The 20,729-nt window shown below is 56.3% G+C and overlaps 1 protein-coding gene and 1 long non-coding RNA gene across 4 annotated transcripts in view; one reads left to right on the top strand and one right to left on the bottom strand.

Annotated features, from left to right (window-relative positions):
* The window catches only part of LMX1B (LIM homeobox transcription factor 1 beta), an 81,588-nt gene that overhangs the window by 16,869 nt on the left and 43,990 nt on the right, over window positions 1-20,729 (bottom strand). The gene's annotated exons all lie outside the window — the stretch shown is intronic.
* LOC140695910 (uncharacterized) lies at window positions 2,170-3,699 on the top strand. The gene is made up of 3 exons (XR_012071746.1): window positions 2,170-2,664; window positions 2,789-2,992; window positions 3,526-3,699. It is a non-coding gene; the product is annotated as an uncharacterized lncRNA (long non-coding RNA).

The following is a 20,729-nucleotide window of genomic DNA, read 5'->3' as shown; positions in this document are numbered from 1 at the left end:
CCAGCTATCCATCTATTTATCCAACCACCTGCCCATCTACCCAACCATCATCCATCCATCCATCCATCCATCCACACACATCCATGCACCCATCCATCCACCTGCTCAGCTATCCACCCATCTCCCACCCACCCACCCTCTCAGCCATCCATCCAAAGATACACACATCCATGCATCCATCTATCCAACACACACTTAGGCATTCACTCTGTGCCAAATCCTGTGCCATGATTCCTCCTCTTGAAAGCAGAAGCTGCCTTTTAAGGCTTTACCGTAAGGCTTGCTGATTCTGTAAGCATTTCCAAACACCCACAACGACCAAGCACTGTGCTAGGTGATGAGGAATCAGTGAGGAACAAGACACAGGATCACTTCCCCTCAGTGAGTTCATGGTGTAATGGGGAACAAGGTTTTCCAGGGGGAGAGAGGTCACAGAAGGAGAAATCCGGGACACCTCTGGAGAGCCTAACAAGTGGCCAAGCTGACGTTTTGGCCCCCCCTTTCTGATCCCAAGGATTTTGGACTCCTTGCATACAGACCACAACATTTTAATTACGGTTGGAACAACATTGATAAACTTCCTTTGAGCAAGTATTTTCTGGAACAAACTCCATTAAGGCAATTTAGTTTTTTGATCAATTTTCTTTCTAGTGCAGTTAAATAATTTACAACTGTTTCCATTTTCATTTTTATTTTACTAAAATTATTTTCATTGAGATACATTATTTTCCATGAAAAATTCTCAATAAACATTTGCTCCATTGTCAGGTTTGTGCCTGTACTGCATCTAACTGATTATCAGGATTTGACTCTTGCGTTAATTTGTAGCCAGTGATACATTTTACCGTGGGTAGTTTCGCTGTTGTCAGTTGTGTTTTGTACTGGTTAATGTACAAAGTTAAATCTCCCCCCAGGCTCAGGTAGGGTGGTTTTTAACATCAGCAACAAAAGTACCAAAGGTTATGACTGCAGATTTTACCAAGCAGCCAATGAAAACATGCTCAGGGTCAAAACCACAGGTGAGGACAGCCGTGTGGTATCATATATTGGGTGCGAATGTCCAGCTTCAGCTGGGACCCCTTAGACTAAGTAAGCATGCTCTTTCTTACCCAGACACTTTCCTCTGCTGGTTAAACTCCCGAGGTTCTGGTGGCTGTTTCTCTACACTCCAGTTATGAGTCTGTGTTTGCCAAAACAGCCCTTAAAAAGCATGGCACTCAGCAACTCACTGCTTAACACAGTCCTCCAGGGGCCAGAAGAGCCATCTCCTCCCTTATTCCCTACCCTATGCTCCTCTTAATGCAGCCAGAGATAACATTAATTTTGCTAGCCCAATCACCGAGGGCCTCACTGCCCAATCTCATGAGATCTGGACTAAGTCCCCCCTCATCCGCTGCCCCAGACACACACATAGATACACACAGACACACACACACACACACACACGTGCACCTGTGTTCCTGCTGTCCAGTTTCTGAACTACGCCCTGGCATACATCCCCATTGCCACACTTGCGGAAACCCTGCTCAGAGCTTCACACGCAGAGGTTTCACCAATGTTGCATGACCCCACCTCGGAGGTGGGAGTCCTTCCTTACACAGGTCACCCAGCTGGTTTTGGTAGAGCCAGCACCCCATCCCAGGTCAGCCTGGCTAGTAACCACCGCTCTCCTGCCTTCCTGGAGGTCGGGAAGATGGGTGGGGACAGGGGAGCAAATGCCCCAGAGTTTGGGGGCCTGAGATCTGCTCCCAGCCAGCGGCCTGTCTGTGCGCCGCTGACTTTGCAGGGACGCAGCCGTAGTGTGTGAGCAGAACACGACCCCCGGCGGAGGCGCCGAGAGATAATCTGAGAAGTGGGTTCAGAGAGGAGGGGACTCCAGGCTGGTGGGAGGCCGGAGGGGAAATTCTGGAGGCGGCGGCTCTCGGAGGTGTAGGTGATGTGATTTCCTCCTCACAGCCCGGACCCCTTGCTAGGGGCTAGGAAGAGGCTCCGGGAGACACCTCCCTGGGGCTCGGCGCCCGCTCAGGCCGCTGCGGCCGGGTCAGGGCCGGGCCCCGGCGCGCACCGCCGCCCCGGCCCCCGCCGCCCGGCCGCCCGTTTAGTGGGTAACTGATCGCCCCGCGCCCCGCGCCCCGCCCCAGCCGCCCGCCGCCCGCCGGAGCCGCTTAATCACCGCCCGCCCGGCCGCATTAGCATAGTAATGGCCTTTAAATTGAGCCTCTTTGTTTTTTAATTAAGCTCCCAGCAGGTACAGAGAAGAGCGATTATTGAGGAAGCTGCCAGCGCTAATCGCCCGCAGTCCTTTGACAATTAAAAAGCGCCCGACTTTAACCCTTTCCCCGCGCCCACAGCAGCTCCCCCGGCATTTATCCAGCGCCCACTGTGTGCGCGCTTTCCCGGTGGGATCCGCGGACCCCGCCCTTAGCGACTTCGAGAGACCCGGGAGAACGCCTCGGTTTTGCTAAGAAGCAAACCGTGATGCAGGGATGGCAGGTCACTTGCCCAAGACACACAGCTCGGCTTGGGCGTCGGGGAGCGGGGAGCGGGGACTGGCAGGCGGTGCTAGAGAAATCCAGCTGCCTGGGCTTTGCGCCTGGCACTGCCCTCTGCTTGAAGAACAGACATCTTGTGAGTTGGGCAAAATCCTCCTGCTTCAAGACCCAGGTGGGCACCTCCCAGCCTTCATGGCAACAGCCTTCTACTTACAATTCCTCTCCCCCAGGGCATCCTCTCCCCCAGCGAGTACAGCCATTCCCCCAAATACTGATGTGGTCTTACTGTGTGCTAGCCACAGTGCTGGGCACTGGAACAGCTGAGAACAAGCCAGAAGTGGGATCTGCCCACACAGACCTTACAAGCCAAGAAGGGAGACAAGCAAATAGGGAGGCAGCACAATTGTTCGGCATCCAGCTCAGGCTGGGGGGGTTGTGACAGAGAAGACAGCTCTCCCGAAGACAGAGATTTGAGACAGAAAGGAAGGAGAATCAGCCAGGTAAGGATGGGAAGCAATGGACAGCAGAGGAAACAGTGTGTGCAAAGGCCCAGAGACAGATGAGCATTAACCAGAAATAAAGGCTGCGGAGGGTGTGTAGCTGGTGGGGGACAAGAGGAGGTTGAAGAGTAGTAGGATCAAGCTGGAGTGTGCAGGGTCTTGCAGACCACCTACATTAAAAATTTGGGTATTTTAAAAATAATTGAATAGAATTTTGAATGGGTAGTGCATCACACGGTTTAACGTTCAAATGTACAAAAGGGTGTTCGCTGCCATCTCCTCCACCCATCCCTAGCTCTGCAGGTCCCCTCCCCAGAGAGGAGCCAGGTCTTCGATTTGAATCCCCTTCCTAAGATATCCCACACATGTAATACACAAGCCCGTGTGAATCCATTTTTTCCCCTCACCCGATTTTTTTTTCAGGGTTGGGTTTTTTTTTCCTCCTTTTTTTAAAAAAATGCAAACACTACCTTACACATTGTTTTCCTTGTATCCTCCCTTCTACCCCCTCCCACCCACCTGCATAACTGAAGAGGATCCCACGGCTTGGCCCGGAGCACCTCCTTTTACAGCTGCTGGATACTCTATTGTATGAGCAAGCCCTAATTTATTTAACCAGTGCCCTGTTGATGGCCTTGTGGGCCATTTACAGGATTTTTGTCTTAATCTCAAGAGCCACAGGAAGCCATTGAAACGTTTTAAGTGGGGAGTGGCTTGAGTGATTTACATTTTGAAAAGATCATTTTGGCTGCAGAGCAGGGACCCAGATCGGGAGAAGACCAGGTGGGAGCGGGGAGACCAGCTATGAGGATCACTGTCGGCGCACTGACAGCGAGAGGTGCGGGGGGGTCCCGGCCAGGGGGTGGAGGAGTGCGAGAAGGGAGCAGGTGCTCTGAGAGGAGAGCGATGTAGGGCATGAGATGGACCGGGCTCTGGGGTGGGTGGGAGGAGCCCCAGGTAGCTCCCTTGACCTGACTCTGCCTGGTGGATGAAGAGCCCAGACCAAGGTGGGGACAGGTAGTGGTGGATGGGGGACGGTGTGGAGACGCCAGGTCACAGTCACCCTGGTCTCACTGTTCCGACAGCCAGCGCAGTGTCTGATTCATCATTGGGTCTGGGATCTTCCCCCAAGTCAAGCTCTCTGGGTCTGAGCTGGCTCTCTGACAGCCAACCTCAAGCCGCATCCCTGCCTGCTCTCACTTTAGAGGGGCCTGCTGCTGGTGGCCCTGAATCCTGCTTCCTCTGTTTCAGGCTGAGCTGGTGGTGGTGGAGATGGGGCGGCCCTGAGAAAGCCCAGTAGCTGCCTTTTTAATAAACATGGAGGAGGCTCCCTAGGGATTGGGTGTGGGGGTGACGAGGAGAGCTCTGGACAGACTGGGACAGATTCTGCCCTTGGTCACCACTGGGAGGGACACCCTTCTCCTCTGTCCTTGGCTCCCTGGTGGGAGTGGGGGTGGACTCTTCATGCTCTGGAGCCCCCTAACCTTGTCCCTGACTCAGAGTAGAGGTGTCCTCCCATTCAGGAGCTAAGGTGGGGGCAGCCAGGACCACCTTCTGCCCATCTTGAACCCTGTGGAAGGAGGCAGTGAGCATGTGGCACTGCAGGCAGCAAGGGGTTAAGAGTCAGCCCACCCCCATCTATCAGCCAGCATCTACCAAACAGACGGACAGACAAGGCAGCTGTCCAAACAGGCCTGTGTACCTGGCCACAGCCACAGAGAGGACAGGGCAATGCTGTTTACTCTGCTTCCTTCCCCCAACACAGTCACACACACACACACACACACACACACACACACACACACACACTCACTCACTCTCTCTCTCTCTCTCTCTCTCTCTCTCTCTCTCTCTCTCTCTCTCTCAGGGCTTTTGCAGTCTCCCCTTGGGGATGCTCCCTCCACCCCTGCTCCTCCCACACCCCTGAGAAGATTCTGAAATGCTCAACTCTGCAAAAAGGATGTCCTTGCTCAGGGCTCCAGGCGGGGGGTCTCCAGGAGTTGGTGACAGAAATGGCTGATTGCCCAGCTGGCCCACAGTCACAGTCCCCCGAGGCACCACAGAGCTCACAGCCAGGTGCCCACCCCCTGTCCAGGAGACGCCCAGCAATGCTCCCTGATGCCCACTTTCTGCCAAGAGCAGAACTGAGTGTCTCAGAACCTGGAGACGTGGTGAAGCCAGCGAGTCTGGGGAATCACCTTCTCAAATCACCTCTCAGGCATTTGTCTGCCCAGGGCTTCCCGGGCCCCGTGCCAAGCCTGCCCTCAGCCCTTCTCACAGCTCCCGGGCAGCTCCGGCTCAGTGTCCCAACCATAACCCCTCAGATGCCTCAAGAGAAGCTGACCCCATTGACTGGCCTCTAGACCAGTGTCTTCTGTGTCTCCATCTCTCTGAGGCCACCAACAGCCACCCTGCACCCCTGCCTGAGCAACCCCTGGGTGCCCCCTCTCCCTCGACTCCTGTCCCCACATTTGACTCCTCCTCAAGCCCCTATGTGGTGGCTCCAATCTGACCCTCCTCGGCTGGTGGTGAGTTGTTTGTGGGACCTGGGTGTGTTAGGTGCCCACAGTGCCCAGATGCTGCATCCTCCCCCTTCCTCTGCTGGTGGCCCCACTCATTCCTCATCCCTGGTGCCCTCAAATGCCCTTTCCCTTGGGAGGTGCCCCTGCAGGTTCAGGCTCTCCGTCTGCCCCGGCACCAGCACTGGCACTGGCACTGACAGTACTGTGTGCTGATTGCCTGCTCTGTGGCTGGCCCTGGTCCGAACTCAAGCATTATTTATCTCATTCCCCAACCCTGTCCCCCACAACCCTATAAGGCAAGGGAAATCACTACCCATTTCACAGATGAGAAAACTGAGACTCGGAGAGGCAATGTGCTTCATGCCAAGCTTCATATCTACAAAGTGTCAGAGCCCCACATAAGAGAGAAGGCTGGTGTGTGATTTGGCAATGGACAACAAGAGCTGCTTGCTTGGTATGTGAGCAGAGTTCTTGGCACCATGCCTGGCACAGGCAGGCACTAAGAAGTGCACAACTCTGACCAGGTCCCTATTGCAAGGCACCCCACGGGGTCTGTGATCTCATCACACCAGCCCATCACTTGTCTCCCAGCTGGCAGCACTGGGGTGGAGGATGCGTGATTAAATGCTCCTCCTTACCCAGCTCTATCTGTGTCCTGCTTTAAAGAGGGTGGGCCCTGAACCTCAGAGAGGGAAGCTCTTGTCCGGGCTCATCTGACCTGACACGGTGCTGCCCCAGGCTGTGCACACCCCACCAAGCCCAGAGGCCAGGCCCTGGAGCCCTCCTCGGCACCCCCACCCAATGTGACATCTTTACGGCACATGCTGGGCCTGTGAAGGTCTGGATGGGGTGAGGGGGAGGCAGGACACCTCTCAAGTAACGGATTGTAAATTCCTGGGCCCCCGGCTTTCCATCCCTAACAACCTCCTCCCGGGGCTCACAGCGCCTGTCCCTTCGCAGCCAATTTAAATGAGGGGTCCCAGACCCTAGGCGTAAAGCATTCCAGACTCGGGAGAGGGGGCAACTATTGTTTCTCTAAGAAAAAATAAAATAAAATAAAATCAACTGGGTCTCTGCAGTTTCTAATCACTCTCACATGTGCTGCGTGGCTCCTGCCGAGGACAGCCCTCTACAGTGTGTGAGCCCCTCAGGGGCACAGACCCTGCTTCTCCCCAGAGCCTGTGAGGAGGCCCTGATCCCCATTGCACAGTGGACGAAACTGAGGCTGGGGAGGGAATAGAGAGCGACCACACCCTGGTAACCCACTTACAGAGGGGACAAGTGAACACCTTGCCTAAGGTTATCAGCCAGTATATGGGCCAGCCAGGATCGCCGCAGGCCCACAGGCCCCGTGGGATTTGAACCACCATCCTTCAGACGCCAGAGCTGGAGACCTTTGCCCTGCATGGCATGGCCTCCCCACACGAGGGGCATCCGCCGCCCCTTGGAAGGGGCCTGGTACCTGCAGCCCTGCCCCGGGCAGGTCCCCCTACAGCTGCAGCTGGGGCCTGAGAGCATCAAGGCTGGTTTTTAATAAGGAAGACGAATTTTCTTGGAAGCCCGGGTTCGGACGGAGGGGGCAGCAGAGGCTTCCATCAAGGCTCTCTCTGCCCTTCTGGTGGGAGGGGAGCGGAGGCCTGGCCGCTGGGGGCTTGGGCTGTGGGGGGCCGCCGCCCCAGGCCTGGAGGGAGCTGGCTCTGCGCGGCCTGAGCTCTCTCCCTGCGTAAGCCCACAGGATATTACACTGCCTTTGTGTGCCTGGTGACCCAGCTGCTGGTTATTGAAAAATTCCACCGCTCGGCACAGGGCAGGCCCGCTGACCCCTCATCCCGGGACGCGCCTATCTTTCAAAAGATACGGGATTAGAGCACCAGACCCGACCTGGAGCAAAGCCCCGTCTGGGGTGTCTGTGTTTTCGTGGCCTCTCGGGATACTGGCTGGAGTGGGCTCTTGGCGCAGGATTTAATTAGTTGGAATCAGCCTGCGATTACTGGGCGACTATTTACCCAGCCACTCTGCAGTCTGAGCCCTGCTCCGAACAAAGATGGGCCCCTTGGCCCCACTGGTCAGGCCAGGGGCCCCAGCTGAGCCCGGGCCCAGCTGCCGGGAAGGGAGGGCGGCGGGCCTGGCCAGGCCTTCCGCTGGCGCACCTCATTTAGCTGATATTTGTGGGTTTTCGCAATGCAAAGCATCTACATGGGGCTTTTAAAAATTAAAGCATCTCGAGAAATTTATGGTCGATTTCCGAGTGTGGTCCCCTCCCCCTGCTCATGGTGGAGCAGAGCTGGGTTCACTGGGGTGGGGTTGAATCCTGCCTGTGGGTGAGCTGGGTGTGGATATGTGTCTGGGATGCTGAGCTCCAGGAGTGCTGACGAGGTGGCCTCACCCTGAGCTTCCCTTGTCCCCAGCTCTGCCCCCATGGATGCCCCCTGGCTGTGTGTTGATCGGTCCCACACTCCCCACCAGGCACGCACTGTGGTAGCAGCGAGCTTGGTCAGGGAGAAGAGGTCTATGTCCCCAAGTCTCCTGTGAGCTCGCCTTCCACCAGGGCACACAGGACTCCACACATGCATATGCCTCCTAGTATACATGCATGTGTGTCTGCCGGGGCTGTACACACCAATAGTCTATAGGCTCCCACACATCCATGCACATGCACGCATAGCCACTTACACCCACCTGAACCTCTGTATCTGCCCGAGCCTGCTGTTCACACATGCCTGTCTATACAAATATGAGTGTCTGCACCCACGCGCACACACGTCCTGTCACATATCCAGGCGCACACTCACACGCCACCTTTTAGTACTGCACATGTGCACAGCTACATCTACAGGCTGATCTCTGAGCATTTCACACGTTTATACAAATGTATGACTGCTCCTACACCTGCACACACACATGGACACACAAATGTTTCCACCAGGGAGACATCACGCAGGCGGTGTCTAGCCTTGGGAAGCCGTCGGGGCTGTTTCAGGGGTCTGCCCCTTAGAGGAGTGTCACTCAGATCTCAAGCCGGTGACTGCTCTAGGGGACCCAGTTCTGCTGGCCTACGTTTTGGGAGGTTGAGGCACAGGCCAGAGGTACTCCTGGGAATTCAGATTTGGGAGACCTCCCAGTGCCAGGTTTCTGGAAAAGCTGCCAATTTGGGGTCCTTGTCAGTCAGGAAAGTCCTGCCTACAGTTGTCATCAATCTCAGGACTAGGAGCCCTGACCTTAGCCGCCTCTGCAGGCTCCTCCCTCTCACCTGCCTCCCTCACCTCTGCCAAGGTCACTGTGGCTCCTGTCCTGCCTTGTGGCCCTGGGGTGCTTGGGAGGTCATCCTGGGAGAAGGGAAGTGGGCTACCCAGGTTCCAAGGGACTTGGGGCTCCCTCTCTGCCCTGCACTAGGTACAACTGACCCCCCAGGCCCCAGTGCCGCATGGCCTCATAAGTCCATAGAAAGACACACACAGGGACACACCCATAACACATATGCATACCTTGGACACATTGTCATACACATCTAAGGTGACTGGAATGCCATCTACTTACAGAGGGAAACGTGCAGGCACATACAAAGGTACACACAGGCATCTGGCCATACACGGTGTGCAGAGACACACACAGAGGAGCACAAAAACCCAGGCACACACTAACACACAAGAACACAAGAGATGCTGCACAAACTAGGACACAAATAGATACACAGACCCACATAGGTGCCCAGGGACACACCTAGACACACAGATACACACACACACACACACACACACACACAAATACATACTGTAGGCCCAAGTGGAGCTCTTTTTAAGGAGAAAATGTCTAGGAAGGTTTGGTGATCCTGAAAGTGGCTACTGGGTTAATGCTGGATGGGGTGGAAGGCCCAGGCAGAGAGGGGAGTGGCTGGCCCACAGGCCGAGGCTGGTTGGTGGCTCATCCAGGGCCTCCAGCTCGCTGACTGCCTCCTCTACTCCTGAACTCCAACCTTCCCCCAGTCCCCACACCCTTGGGAGCCATCTGTCCCGTTTTTGGCCCTTTTGTCCCAGGCCTGCTCAGGTCTCCCTGCCCTCCATCCAGCCTTCCTTGGCCCCATCCCATCTCAGCTGCCATGAAGCCCCAGCCCTCAGCTGGGGCCCTGCTCTGCCTCCCTGCTGCTTCCTGCACATGCTGTCCCCTCTCCACCCTTCACTCCTGCCCGGCTGCTCCCTTGATGCCTTCCCAACTTCTCTGCCTGTGCAAGCCACACTCTTCCTCCTCCCACCCCAGGCTGTGGAGCCAGGGCTGCTCAGTGCTGAAGGTGACCAGAGAGCCCCTTGGCTGGACTGGATCCCAGGCCCATCACAGACTCAGTGTCCATTCCTAAATGGCAAACAAGTCTGACTGCATCTCAGTTTTTCTTTTTTTACCCAATAAAGCATCCACAGTGGTTTAAGAAAGGAGGAAAAATGCAAAAAACTCTCCCAACTCTGTGGGTAAAGGGAAACATTTGGCAGCTTCTGGCTCTGCATTTAAGTATTACTCCTTGTTAAGCACCACCCCAGGAGGGCCTGGGCTCATGACTTCACCTCCAGAGCCTCAGTTTCCTCATCTGCAAAATGGGAAGTTATAATCTGCCTTTGCAGGGTCCTGGTGAAGACATACTGAGATAGGGCTGACAGCCCAGGACAGTGCTCAGGAAGTGACTCCCACACCCCCTCCAAAGCCTCATCTCTTCCTCGCCCTCCCTCTCCTAACCTGCCAGGACACTCAGCTCCCCTCCACGTCCTCAACCTGCCTGCCTCTCCCCTTCTCTGGCCAGCCAGGTTCCGGGGAGAATGTCCACCCTCTGCTACCACAACTCTGCCTGTGCTCCCTCCTCTAAGCACCCTGGTTTCAGCTTTCTCCACTTGCCCAAAAGTACTATTCAGCCAAAAAAAAACACACCACCTTCCAGACCTGAGGGCCTCACTGACTCATTCATTCCTTTAACCAGCCAGTGTTCACTGAGCAGCTACTATGGGCCAGGACTGTGCACGGGGCTTGACACCCTCCTCTGCCATTTGCCATCCCTTTCTTCTGGAAACTCTGATGACATATGGCCTTGGTCTCCTCCGACATGTCTGCAAGTTCCTGGTTCTCCACCTGCTCTTAAATGCTAGGACCCCCAGGGCTCTGTCCCCTATGACTTTGATTGTCACTTTGATGCCAAATGCCCTCAAGCCACCACCTCCAATTCTGTAGCACTGACCCCTCCTTCAGGCCCCCCTCCTCCTCCCCTGGGCTCCAGATCCCTTTCCCCACCTGCTTCCTGGGCTGCTCCGAGTCGATGCCCCCAGGGCAGCACCGCCCAATGTGTTTACACCCCAGTTCCCGTCAAGAGGCACATGTGCACAAAGATATATATACCAGGATGTTTGCTGATGTATTGTGTGTGTGACTGTGAAGCACTGGCTACAGCCCAAGGGGCTGTCAGTGGGGGAAATGGGTTAATAAATCAAAGCTCACCCATTCCCTGGACTGTTATGTCGTGGTTACAAAGACAGAGGTAAATCCACATGCACTGACACTGCAGATGTCCTCAGCATGTTGCTAAGTGGAGCAAGCAAATGGGGAGCAGAGCAGCGCTGAGAAAATGTGGATCCCGTAAAAAGGAAAGCCGGCTGCATGTGCACCGGACATGCTCGTAGAACATGCTCGCACACATGTAAGAAAGGTCTGGAATGTTCCCCATCAGTCGCTCACCGCCTCTGAGAAGGGGGTGGGGGAAGGGGTGACGACTGTCCCGTTTTGTTTGACTTACCCCTGCTTGGTCTAGATTTATTAAACAAGGAATAGTGACTTTTATAGTATAAAAAAGAAAGGAAAATGCCCCAACTCCATTTGTCCTTCCCCCTAAGCTCAGTCCCTTCTGACCAGCTCTTCCAGAGGTGATGCCCACCATGTTCCAGGGCTGAGGTCCAGGACCGAGGGCCCACGGCCCACTCCTCTCCCTGTTTGCTCACATGGCACCGCTGCGGGCCCTGCCCCTGTACATCTACCCTGCTGGGCCTTCCGCTGGCCTCCCGGCCCTCCTCCTGGATCTTTGGAATGAAAGTCAAACTGTGCCACACTGCTCAGAAGCCTCAGGGGACCTCCACTCAGCAGCAGGCCAGACATCCGAGTGTGCCTCCAGCATCCTCCTCAGCCAGCCTGAGTGCTCCGTCTACATTTTCAATATTCGTGAAGCACCTAGAACTGCACCAGCTCAGAGGAAAGGCCACTGACACCTGAGCTGTTGTCATCACTGTGGCCACTTCAACAACTTCTCTTTCCCACTTCCCTTCTTCCTTTTGCCCTTTCCTTCTTGGCCCTCAATTTTCCGTCCTCTCTCTTTCCCTCGTTGCCTCACCTTCTCTTTCTAGAAGTGGATGTGAGGCTCCAGCTGCACAAAGGCACGCTCTCCCTGATCTGGCCCCACTCACTTGATCAGCCTCCCTCAGGCTGCTACGCTATATTCTGAAATCCTCCCCCGTCCACCTCGATGCCTTTGCTCCCCCCATCCTCCTCCAGGCCTGCCTGGTGCCCCTCTGGGGCTGTGGGCTGAACACTTTCCATCGTTCAGGGCTAGATTCAATGGGTGCTTCCTCCAGGGAGCCTGCCTGTGCCCCTGGCATCCTCCTGTGGGCTGCCATAACAGCCCTGAGCCCCTGGGAGCTGGAGAGCTGAGCAGCCAGAACTGGGTTCTGATCTGACCTCTCAAACCTCAGTTTTCCCATCTGTGAAACAGGGCAAATACAGTGGCTACCTCACAGGTTGTCAGAAGGATTACTGCCCTCCAGGGCATAGCCCCGCAGCCCAGTGCTGGGCAATGGTAGCTCTGATGGAAACCCTTCCTCCTCCTCCTGTCTTTGTTCCACTGGCACATTGCAGCCTCTCCATGAAGGACTCCTGGGTTTTGGTCAGTGTTTGCATTAACCCTGGAGACAATGGTGCAGCCCTCAGGGAGGGCCCACGCCCCCCTCGTTGGGTATGTGTGGGTCTCAGTGCAGGGGGGACACAGCTGAGATGCCCCAGGCTGGCATGATCTGGCCCCACTGAGGAAGCGGGCTACCCGGGGGCGGGTGGGGGGCAGCTGGTGCCTGATCTGTTCAAAGGCCAGCAATTCTCCACGCTGGTGAGGGGAGGTGGGGGGTTTCAGGCAGGCCCGCTCCTCCTGAACACACACCACCTGGGGAGGGGGGTGGTCCGGATCAGAGACTCGGTGACCCCGCCCCTGCAGCCCAGCACAGGGAGCACCGGAGGGGCCTTTGTTTCCCTGGGAAAGAGGGGCTGCCCCCCTTCTCCAGACGAGCCCTCCTGGAGCAGCCCCGCTGCCGCTCGCTGCTGCCGGAGGCTGCGCCGCCCCGAGCCGGGCGAGCCTTTTGCCAACACTCAGTAAATACTCAATACTGCATTAAAGCAATAAATAGTCATTTTAAGGAAACCGAGACTCAATTTAGCCACTAGAGTCAGGAGCAGCGGTTAGCAGGGCTGCGGAATGTCACCGCACAGCTGGCAGCCCCGCCCCCGCCGCCGCCCCGCCCCCCCCACTAGAGGGGGAGGCGAACAATGGGCCGTGCCAGGCTGAGCCGCCCCTCCCCCCCAAATCAGGTTACCAGGCGGTGGGGTGGGGGGGTGCAAGGACGGGGACTGGGTTCCGGCAGCGGCTCCCTGAGCTGGAGGAAGCCAGAGAGGCAGGAGGGCACGGTGGGAGCACCCTACCCCCACCTGGAGATAATAATAGCACAGCAGAACCACTAGCTGCAAGAAAGCATCCCCACTGAATGGGCCTTTGCTCTGGGCCAAGCACCATGCTAAACACTGTCACGTGCATCGTTTCGTTTAATGTTTTGTCCCCTCTATAAAGGTACAGACTTTTACCCCCGTTTTGCAGGTGGAGAAATCGAGGCTCAGAAAAGCAAATTAGTTAAGGACAGGAAATATTTTTGCATAATTTGTGCATCTATTAAGTACCTGGTACAGGCCACACCACATGTTCTATCTCATGACACATCCCCATTCTACAGATAAGGGAATTGAGGCCCCACGTGGGGAAGGGACTGGGAGGTGATGGGCTGGGCTCCCTGTCAGTGGCCCCGTGGCCTGGTCCAGAGGAGAAGAGTGTGCTGTCCCCCACTCTGGGCCTATCCATCTGATCAGGTCGGGAAGTGTGCTGGGCTGAGTGGGGATTTGGGGGGCCGGGGCCTGTGACATGGTCTCCAGAGTTATGCGGGCAAAACAAACAAGGCTCCTCTGTGCAGGGCTAGGGGATTTGTGCTCATTGCCATGGAAACCATACAGAGCATGGGGGGCAGGGGAGCCTGGCGGGCTCTGTAAGACCCCCACAGCCTCAGCCCTAGGGCCAGCTGTGGGTGGCCTGGAGGCTGCTAGAGGCAAATAAGAGGTGGCTGGACAGGTGTCCTTAAAACCTGCTGTCTTCCCGGGCTGGGGTGGGAGGCCCAGGACTCAGGCAGGCTCCGTGGGCGCTGCTGGCACAGGAGGGCAGAGGAGTCCCGTCAGTCAGGACCTGCCAAAAACACCAGGAGAGATAAGAGCAGCAGCTCCTACCCACCCACCTACAGACAGTCCCACGCTGGAAGGCAGAGAAGCCAGGATGGGGATTCCCCACAGACAGCCTGGCCCGCTGCCCCTGCGTCGTGGGTGGCCTCGTCTGTGATGAGCCCATCTCTTGGGCAGGGCAACTGAGGCCAAGGCCAGGACAAGGGCCCTAGCCCGCAGTCTCAGACAAGGCTCTCTCAAGTGTGAGTGCTGGCTCTGGGCCAGGCACCACCGGGCAAGTGATCTGCAGATCTGGCCTCAACCAAGACAAATCAGGACGATGACGATGATAACGATAGCTGTGGTCGTTAACGTTTACTGCACATCCATTACCTGCCAGGCACGTTCTGAACGTCCCACGTGTTTCATCTCACTCTGTTCTGAACGTTCCACGTGTTTCATCTCACTTTGGAAATGAGGGAAGGATTATTATTATCCCTGCTTCACAGATGAGGAAACTGAGGCTCACAAAGACCCCTCTGCCCAAGGCACACAGCCGTGGGGATTGTCGAAGCTGGAATTTGAAACCAAGTCTCTCTGACTTCAGAGTTGTTAAAGGGCCCAGAGGCCCAGAGAGAGGCATTCACCTGCCCCAGGTCACACAGCAACAGAGCCAGGATTGGAACCCAAGGTTTTCTGACTCTCAGGTCCAAGCCCCTCTCCAGGTCCCAGGTGAGTCACCACAGCCAACACCACCCTCCTTGCCAGCAGTGTGAATTGTGCCTGTTTTCTTTCCGCTTGGCAGCCCTGTCCCCACCCTGCCTCCTCTGTCTGTCTGAGCTGAGGATACCAGCAATCCTGCCTGTCCCCTGTGGCACAGCCCCGCCCAGAGGAAGGCCAGGCTAGGGCCTGGGGCTGCCCTGTCTAGACACTTCTCGAAACTCGGCACTGGTGTCCTCTCTTGAGGGCCTGGCCTGGCTGGGCCCAGCAACAATGGGCCCTCTGTGCCCAGCTCAGGGCCTGCTCCAACAGGCCGCCCACCGGCTACCAGCCTAGTCCCAGCCCCACATACTTCCGAAGCTCCTCCCCAGGCCCCTGTGCCCACCCTGGGAGCAGGCATCCTTCCCCCTGAGGGCAGGGCGTGGGAGTCACACACAGCTAGACCAGGGAACTGGTTCTGCAGTATTCCCAGGGCTGTGCTCCCAGGCTAGGAGCCAGGAGGTCTCCAGCGGCAGGAACCAGGCCAGACGCTATGCACAGACTGGGACATTTCTGTCCCTGCCATTACCCTCAAGCAAAGGGGCTCCTGGCCCCATTTGACAGGTAGGGAAAGTGAGGCTGAAAGGAATTCCCCGGCAAGGGTCACTGGGAACTACAAATAAATGAGTATTTCCTGGGCAGATAGAGTAATGATAATTATTATTATTAGGCTCACATGTACTAAGCAGTCACTCATGCCAGGCTCCTGCCAAGCACTGCATGGGCCATCTCACTCAGTCAACACAGTCCCTGAGCTCAAATAAGGTACCGTATTAACGCCATTTGTACAGATAAGGAAAACGCAAGCTAAGAGGGGTAAAGTGACTCTCCCAAGGCCACACAGCTGGCAAGTGGCAGACCGGCAGTGGTACCCAGGCCTGTCTGACTCCAGACTTCTTTAACCTGCAGGGAGCTGGGGGTGGGAGCTGGGGGTGGGGGATGGGTGCAGGGGGCTCTTCTGTCCGGCAGGTACTGTCTGTGCCCTGTGGGCCTAGCGCTGGCAGAAGCCAGTTTCTAGCCATTCTGCTTCCACAATCCCCGCATTGTTGATTCATTAGGTAATTTCCCTGGAAGCACCAGCTGTTCTGAGGGTGGGGAGATGAATGATGGAGACGGCTGGGGGCAGCGGGGGCCACTAGGCCGGGGGGGCGCTGCAGGCCTGCCCGGACGAGGGCAAAGGTCGTGCCTGGCCAGGTGTCCTCCTCCCGGCTGTGATGGCCACACCTTGCAGAATCCCCTCTGATGATAGCAGGGGGTCGGGGGGTGGGCAGGCCAGCCCCTCCCCCCCGGGCCTGGCATTTCCAGGTGCCTGCTCAGGGCTGGGCCACAGCCCCACCGCAGGCTGGTGGGTGGGGAGGGGCGGGCAGGTTCTGGAGGCCCAGCTGAGCTGGGGCAGTTGGGGCAGGAGGGAGGGGCCTCCCTTGGCTCTGGCTCCTCTGAGGGCCGCCTCCCTATGGCCTCCGGGCTGGCCCATTAAACCCGCTCTGCTGCCCAATAAACAGACGGCAACCATGTGCTGCAGCTCAGCTTCAGTGCCCCCCACGCGCCAGCCTCTGCCCACCACCCTGAGCAGCTGCCCTGGAGAGGTCTGCCTCTCTCATCCTCGGCTGCCCTGGCTGCCCGGCTGCCCAGCTTGTAACCCGCCCTGGTCCGGCTGGAGCTCCTGGCAAGCAGCCAAGGGACCGGCAAAGGCAGCCCTGCATAGGGGTGTCCACACTAGCCTCAGAGATCACCCTGCGTGGGGTGTCTGCACTGGCTGCAGAGGCCACTCGTGGTCGGGGTTTCTACACTGGACTCAGAGGTTGTCCCGTGTGAAGTTTGCCTACTCTTCCCTGAGCTACCTTGTTCCTATCCCAGATCTTAGATCTTGCTTTTACAGGGACACCTTCTGTGGGGTGTGGGGACCCCTGACTGGTTAAGCCCTCCTGCTCTGAGTCTGTGTGTTCTCCATCAGGACACCTTCCAAAGGCCCCAACACTGCCTGTTTCATTGTTTGTGTCCCCATTCCGACCCAAGAACCACAGCAGGCCTGGACCACAGCCGGCTTGGTTCCAGCCACAGCCCCTGCCCACACAGGTGCCCCGGCTACACAGATGAGGGAAGGGAGGGATGGGCAGACAAATCTATCCAGCAAAGATCACCCCAAAGTTCACAGGAGCCTGGAAATCACCCAGACTCTTGTATTTCGAGCCCTGCTGTGGTGCTGTGTTCCAGGCTTCAGTACAAACACTTTACAAATAGTAACCCAGTTAACCCTCACAGCGCCCTGTGGAGGTGGGTGTTGTTACCACCCTGTTTACAAATGAGAAAACTGAGGCACAGAGAGGTTAAGCAACTTGCCCAAAGTCCCACAGCGGTCAAGGGAAGATTTGACCGCATCCACTTGGTCCCAGAGTCGATGCTAATTGCTTTATTGTTTCACTGGCCTTAGAAATCACTTCTTGGGCAGCTCCAAGAGGGTCTACCCCAACCACAGCAAGCTCATAATGCCTTGGCCACATGAGGAGAACTTCTAACATTAGTGGAGACTCACACATAGGACAGCCTCTAAGGCCAGTGTGGACAGCCCCTCACAGCACAGTCCTAAGGTCAGTGTAGACACGCACACACAGGATCATCTCTGAGGTCAGGCCAGTGTCTGCAGGCAGATGACTGAGCAGGGCCCCTGCCCTGACCTGAACGTGGAGGAGGCTGCATGGGCCAGGGCTGGCCCTGCTCGTGGAGAGGAGGGGTGGGCACCTGCAGGCCTGGCCCATCCCCGGCCCAGCTGGGGAGCAGGAGGGCCTCCCGGGGGCAGCGTGAAATTGCCATTCTCTACTGAGGGGCTACTGCTGGAGGGAGCCTTCCGGGCCCAGCTGGGAGGGGGTCAGCGGGCGCCCCTGGACATGTTCCGCCCAGGCCCAGGACCCTCCTCACCACCTGCCCAGCACTGGTGGCCGGGACAGGAACCAGACAGGCCTGGGGCATGAGTTGCCTGAAGCTGTCATACTCTGAGCGGGCAGGGGGTCCATTCAGGCCTGTGACAGGGCCCTTCTGGGTCCAGACAAAAGGCACCAGCTCCCAGCAACAGAGGGTAAGGAGTGTGTGTGTGCGCGCGCGCGTGCGTGAGTCTGCATGTGTTTGCATGCATCTGTGTGTGTCTGTCTGTATGTCTGTGTATGTCTATGTGTATATGAGGGAGAGGGGGCCCCAGCAGACCCACCCTCAAGCACCCCAGCCCTAGCCCCCTGAAAGGCCCTCCCCAGCCTGCACCCCAGCCCCAGGTCCGGCTGGCCGTGTCCCATGGGGGGAGACTCTGGCCCTCAGTACAGACTTCCCACACTTGCTAGGAAGTCCTCACTCCCCACCGGCCAAACCAGGTCTGAGAGGGGCAGGGGGCTCTCTGGATTTGGATGCCTGGTCTTTCCTGCTGCAATTAATGCAAATGATTTTCCAAGGTTTTGGCTTGATAATTTGATTATTTGTTCAGCATTTATCTTAAGCAAAGTGGATGACAAATAACTGCAAACTAATGTGATAAAAACCATTTATAAAGCTGCCTCGTTCGGGGGCCTTCCCCTAACTATTTATGACAAGGTAATAACGCTGCGGCGTGCGTCCGCCTGACTTTAAATTGGTTACTTAGAGGCATGATGGATGAGGGGCGAGGCCACCTTCTTCTGAGGAGAGCTCCTGATTTCTGATCTCATTTTTGAGGATAATGAATTATATCTAATTAGTCCTTCCCAAATCTAATCAGGAGGTGGGAATTTGGACCAGAGGGAGGGGGCTGGCAGGCGGCAGGGAGGGCAGCGGGTCAGCAGGCAGGTGCCCCCAGGCCCCCGGGGGCCTGGCTGCCTGCGGGAGGGGCAGGCCAAACTGGAGGCTGGCTTGCTTCCAGCCCCTCCCTGTGCCCTGGCCAAAGGGGTCTCAGAGCTGACAAGTCCCTCCCTGGCTGCAGACCCTTCCCCACTCCCTTCCCCCAAGCTCCAAGCCTGGCATTTGGTGCCCTTTGCAGGCTCAACCTCTCCTGTTCCATTGGCCTCACCTCTCACCCCTCTCCCAACTCCTACAACCCAGCCACCACTCGCCCCAAAGACAGTATCCTAATTCATGCCTCCTCGACCTTTGCACTCACCTGAGAATTCCCTCTCTGCCCCCCACATCTAGGAATCTCTGACAATGCTATCATGTCCCTCAGCCCCTCTTCTGAGGGACTCCTTCCCCCTCTTCCCACTGCTACTTATCCCAATTGAAGCCCCAAAGCCCCTTGTCCCTCCCTTACCTGGACTGCAAGCCCACACTGGCCCTTGATGCTATGGAGGTGGCACCCCTTCTCCTGGCCAGACAGAGCCCTGTACCAGGTGAACAGAGTACAAGATAGATTTCAGTCTCCTACTCACCCCCCTCGCTGGCTGCCCTTATGCAGTGAACAACCTATACAATGGTTCACAAGTGGCCTTAGATGCTCTCACAAAACTGGGAGCTCCCTTCCTTATCTCCGTTTGTTCCATGCCTAACACGGTGGCTGGCCCACAGCAGGTCCTGCCTGACTGAATGGATGAATGCGTCAGGACCCCCCTACTTCCAGAACTCTGGCAAGGGCTCCACAGTGAGGATGCCTGGATACCCTCCCTCATGAGGCTTCTGGGATCCCGTTCCCACGGCCCTCACCTCTGCCCACTGCAGGCAGGCAGCCCCTGGGAACTGTTGGGGAGCAGACTTACACGTATGAGCAGAGTTCTGTTTGCAGAGAACAAAAACTGCGATCAGATTCGCAAGCACACTTGGCCCCTTCTGTCCGTTTTTGTGTGTCGTATAAAATACTTGCCCAGCCTTTGAAGATGCCCTCCAGTGTTTTTAATGCACTTCCATGTTGGGGTTCTCTAACAGTATTATTTTCCTCCACAACCAGTTTTTGCCCACTTTGTCAAGCTGATGGTGTCTCCTCTGTGAGAAGAACATTTCCTCTTACTAGCAGTAGGGCTTTTACTTTGACCAGTTCCCACTTGTTTGACTTTTTAGAAGCTCAGAACAAAATGTAATAAAATAGTCGAAAAAATGCATACACATTACTTAAAAGGTGGCAGTGGGGCCAGGTGAGGGGGGTGGCCAGTGCCACCGACAAGAGTGCTGATTCCTTTTTTCATCAGGTGATAGGCAAAAGCTGGACCCAGGATGGAGGGCAGCTTGGGGTATCAGTGTACAACATCTCCAAAAGCAGCCAACCCAAAGTGTAAGTGTTCCTCCAACTCAGTGGTTCTCGACCAGGGACAATTTTGCCCCCCCAGGGGGGGCATCAGCGATGTCTGGAGACACTTTTGATTGTTGTGACTGGGGGGTGTGGTGCTAGTGGCATCTTGTGGGGAGAGGCTGGCATGTTGCTGAACACCCTGCAGTGCGCAGGACAGCCCCTCACGACAAAGAGCAGTAGCGCACAGGGTAAGAAATGCCGTGGTCCAACCGTGGTTTAGACTCTCGCCAACGAAGTTCAGCACTAAGGAGCGTGGGCATGGAGAGCTGGGGGATGTGCCTCCGCCCTCCGGCTGGGCTGCTGAGCCCTTCCTGTCCCCCAGGTTCCTTGAGTTTCCTGAAGCATCACATCCCTTCCTTCCCCAGCATATGACCCTCAAATATGCCTTCTCCAAGGGCTTCTGTGCCCTTCGTCCGCGTTTGTTCGAAACTCTGAGTGAGGGGAGACAGCCTCTGTTGATAGTCCTGTTCAATATTCCACTTCATCAAAGGCTTAACTAGAGCCTCTGATGGGCAGGCACCAGGCAAGGGCTAGGGATCTGACACCTGCCCATTTCCCATTCCTCATACAGGACATCTGCAAAAAGAAGATTTGGTGATCGGAAAATAAAACAAAACAAAACCCAAGTCTCTCACAATAAACTCATCAGCCTCCTGTGGTCAGACCACTGGGATTCTCTACTCCATCCTATTTCCCCTTGTGCCTTGGCTGCTGGGATGCTTAGAGCTCAATGTAACCC

Source organism: Vicugna pacos, chromosome 4 (genome assembly GCF_048564905.1).
Source record: "Vicugna pacos chromosome 4, VicPac4, whole genome shotgun sequence".
Lineage (NCBI taxonomy): Eukaryota > Metazoa > Chordata > Mammalia > Artiodactyla > Camelidae > Vicugna > Vicugna pacos.
This window is presented reverse-complemented; position numbering and strand designations above follow the sequence as displayed.